Source organism: Liolophura sinensis, chromosome 1 (assembly GCF_032854445.1).
Source record: "Liolophura sinensis isolate JHLJ2023 chromosome 1, CUHK_Ljap_v2, whole genome shotgun sequence".
NCBI classification, from domain to species: domain Eukaryota; kingdom Metazoa; phylum Mollusca; class Polyplacophora; order Chitonida; family Chitonidae; genus Liolophura; species Liolophura sinensis.
In genome coordinates, this window is record NC_088295.1 from 66,775,684 (window position 1) to 66,780,229 (window position 4,546).

General features: G+C 37.9%; 1 long non-coding RNA gene across 1 annotated transcript; it reads right to left on the minus strand.

Annotated features, from left to right (window-relative positions):
- Positions 1 to 2,506: 2,506 nt before the first annotated feature.
- LOC135468993 (uncharacterized) lies at positions 2,507 to 3,719 on the minus strand. The gene is made up of 3 exons (XR_010444272.1): positions 3,539 to 3,719; positions 2,983 to 3,033; positions 2,507 to 2,668 (listed from the first exon to the last, which is right to left on the minus strand). It is a non-coding gene; the product is annotated as an uncharacterized LOC135468993 (long non-coding RNA).
- Positions 3,720 to 4,546: the final 827 nt, after the last annotated feature.

A 4,546-nucleotide genomic window follows, 5' to 3' on the forward strand; every position in this document is an offset into this window, starting at 1 on the left:
GCTAATGACACTTTGACTTTTTCAAGATGCATTATAAGACTATAAGTAACTTATTAACTGCATGAATTCGACTCAGTGCCAACCAACTAACATCGTTCACGCTCAAAACGAATCATTTGATAATGGTGGGAAATGCTGTCTTGTCGTTGGCAGATTTAACACTATCTGACTGCAGGGTTAATTAAACTTTTGCGTTTAACACTGGGGCCATGACTCATAATAAAGTTATGCCTATGCCAACAATAACGACGTTGGTAAGGAATCCTTCAAAACTAATTGTACAAGGTGTGGCAGCGGAAGACGATAAGACGTGGGACGATTAGTCTGACATGTAATTTGTCAGGTCACGTGAGAGGAAATACTGGAATTGAGTGTTATAGAACATTTGGATTGCAGACGAAATTTGCTCAGAATTTTGGCAAGGGTTTCTTTACATGCATTCCATGGAGTCTCACTCGTAACTTATATCAATAAAACATAGATTGAACACAATACTAGAAAGAATTGTACTAATGTGTTTCGATAAATCATCAAAGAACCTGGGATGTAAAGACACTTAGCAAACGGATAAAATGTTTGTATAATTATTCATGTATAAACTCTAAACTCAAAATATTGAAATTTGCATATTTGTTTCATATTCACTTCACTCAAGTGTATCTAAACAAATTAACGGAATTTTTTTAAAATTCAATCAGTTATTTCCGTTTTTTTCATACAGTTGTTCATGAAACGAGAGGTGACATTACAACTGCACTGTGCAGGAATAATTGTTCATACATTTTCCCAGAAGACAAAACGACAAGTATCAAAAAGTAAAATTCTCCGGTTAAGATCTATGAAAGTGAACCTTCGCAAGCCGCGTGCTACTCTTGTACGTGTAAACACAGTTGTCGTTAAATACACAATGCTTTTTGTCAACATGTCAAGCCTTAGAACCTCAAAACACAAGAAGCCCGTCAAGATTGAGGATCGCCCTGGTATGGTGATAATGCTGCCGATGTGACATTAAGTCTCAATCACTCATTCATTCATTAACACTTTTTTTCTCGAGGGCAGGACTGAAATATGATCAAAATGAGATTAAGCCTTGCTGCTCTGCACTATAATAGAACGTTCTCGCACGAACTAAAACTCCGGCGGGCCTCTGATTGACTCGGACATACATCCTGGTGATCAATGTGTCTAATCAGGCTTCGCTTTCACGACAAAGTGAGCAGTCTGTGATCACCTCTCAAGCCTATTATTTTTCATCCGGAACCCGCTAGTAGCAAAAGTGCCTTGCACTGTAGCAGCCGGAAGGAACAGTCACGTTATTCAAACAACAACTAGTTTTGTTTTCTTCTTTGGATATTTAAGCCTTCAATACAATTTCTATTCTAAAACGGAATACATTGGATTTTCACTATACATGCATGTAAATATTCAGAAGATATTGTGATTTAATTCTTAATCGGACACAAGATTGTTCTGTTCCCTTAATGTTTCTTTTTTTTCTTTAAACGTCATTTTCTATATCGTTCACATCGTGTCTCTTTGTGTGGTGGACAGGTCCCAATTTCTACATTGCTGCCCATCCCAAGACATCAAACATTACGCCTTACCCAGTCACCATCTACTGACACCGAGCCGTGCAAGCCAATACTTGCCCTACCCGTTTATACTAACCGTTAGGCGACGAAGATTGTACCTTCTTAAACAATACAAATTCTAATTCGCTTAGATGATTTTGTCGATAAACCTAATTATTCATTCGTCGGAAGTCCACTGGTTAGGTTACGGCTTTAAGTTAAAAGCGATGTCATACGTATAACATATGATTGAGAATGGGGTGATAAACCAACGAAATAACTAAAGACATAAATAAATGACTCTCTCATCACACGAAGGGTATAATGCATCCAGAAGATTCCATTAGAACTTGTCAGTCAAAAGCTATATACTTGCACTGATTAGATAAGCGTTATAGCGGCACAAGGGAAGCTAACATTATTTGAGGGTGTGACACCACTTTGCCAGTGGTTTGTCTGGCGAGCCTGTTATTTAGAAAGGGACTCGTTGTGAAAAAGATAGTAACGGAGCAATTTATCCCACTCAGATAACGAGGTGCACTTGAACAGCAGCAGATTGCCAGAAAGCGGCTAAAATAGGGTACCATTAGCAAACCAGTGTCTAATTGTCCTTAAGAACATTTGACCTTGGTCCAGTTCCACAAAGATCCAATAGGATAAGTTCATGGCAACTACAATGTCAAAACGTGTGTTTTAACATGTGATGGTATGGTAGCCACAACTAACTTACTGTAGTTTTCTAGAACTAGGCCCAGGGTTACTACAGTTTCCGATCAACATAATTCAAGAATCAAGTCATATAACTACTGTATTAGTGTAGAGGCAGCGCTCATCTTTATTAATTTTTATCTTTGATATGTGTATTTTTCATCGATAGAATAAGAAGTGATAAGATAAGTGAACATCTAAAACAGATATTTTATGTATCATCCCCTCTTTACAAGCACCATTCATTGTTTGTTGTTGTTTTTTGCGTTGTGAAGTAACAGCATCATGGACTTAGTCATGTTTGGAAGTCACTTCTCACATATGAATGTCCAACGCTGACAGGAACAGGTCTGATGTGGCCAGAGACTTGGAGTTGGAAGAATCAGGATCTGAAAAAATAAATAAGGAAGATATTAAACCTGTTACATCTTTAACACCCGCCCATACGTCCACATTTTAACATTTTCTTCTCTTCAGCTAATGGTCAATACCACTTTCAGTTTTATATCAGCTTCAAACAATAAAGTCGCAGAACATTGTATAACAATTTACGATCAAAATAACACAGTTTCATATTCTGACAAATGGCTTAATAATCATAAACAGGTGTCCCTTATTCTGTTCAGTAATAACACCAACTCAACATTGCATGCGTTGAAGTACGCCGTTACCGACTTAAACAGGGAAGAGTCGTTATACTTACACAGTTCTGCTTTAACTCGGGACTTATGAACACCCAATCTTTTTCTACGTCCTGCAATTATCAGCAAATTTTTATTACATTTAAACCAAATTAATTTCATACTCATTTTTCGACGAATAGTGACAAAAAGGTATTAAATGAAAGAAAAATCTTGGCCAAACGTACAACAGTGGGAGCCGCTCGTTGCCTGAGGCATTTCATCGATGGTTCGAATCCAGTCCTTTTTTGGCTGCAGATTTTTATTAAGACATGTGTTAGTTAACTGCCCAGGGGTGGTGGTTAAGTTCAGGCATCGATTACTTTCACCCGTGAAACTGGCCCCCATTTTATACATGAAAAATCCCGGTCTACGATGTCAACTATCAGTCGCCGGAGGTTTGATTCGTCCCATCATCCGTAAACTGTGTGGATACATACGAAAAAAAAAAACAAACAAATAAATAACGGCTGCCCTGGTGTCGGAGATTGTTGCTGCATTGCGCTGAACAAAGTGAAAAAGTAACAAATGTTAGTGACAATGCTGATAAACGGCGAAGCGTCGCACTCAGGAGCTTACCTTTGATATAAGCCATTATCATGTAGGGAAAGACTGGCATTCCTAAACCCAGTTGGAAGAAAAGGTGATTCGCGTGCAGACAGGTCTCCATCAAGGTCACATCCGGGCTCTCACTCAGTGGCTGCTGCCCTGACAGCCCTCCGGTGATGTTATCTCCAGTGATTTGTGGTGACGTACAGCAGAAACTCTGTTTGTTAAAAACAAATGTAGAAAAAAATACGGTAAATAAACATTAAAGTTATACATATAGCTGATTAACTGGAACTAACGTAGTGTCAGTTCAAAATAATTCGTTTCTGCCACACGGTGAAAATATCATGTCTTATTTTGTGTTGCATTCATTATACAGCTAAGGAATGTGAAAAGTTTGTAACCCCATCATCGCTAAATGACCTGGTACGGTAAGGCGGAGAATCGGCCCCACAGCTCTAGGTACGATAAGAAAGTGCAAATTTCAAAATCCCAGCATACTTGTTTAAATTTCACAATCAGGTCAAACTTCGTCACAAAAGTTATACGGCCATAAAAGGGATGGTTGCTTAGTAATAACCCTCAAAAAATGCACTCTCGATCAAAAACGCCAATTTGTCATTCAAACAAGGCACTGTGTTTTTAATTTACGGTATGAAGATCAATGTTAACCAGAAAATATCTTGTTTGAAAACTTCATGTGTGAATTTCGACGAGGTGTCAAAGTTTCGTTTTGGTTAACGTTTGTCTTTAAATGTACGGTAAAATATAAACTTTGTGATGTGATCAGTTTTGTCATATTTTGGCAAGTTTAAAATCCGTATTTCTGCCATAGTTTCTCAGGCATCATTCATAGTACAGTGAACTAACGAACTCACTGTAGAAAACAGGCTGCACCACAAGGAAGAGTTCCAAGCGTCATGGGTTCTTTTTTATTTTGGAAACATACTTTTGTGTGAGTATAGATATAGGCCGTCTTTCATTAAATAAGTGTTATCATAAATTAGAATGGATAATTGTTAAGCTATGGTGTTACGT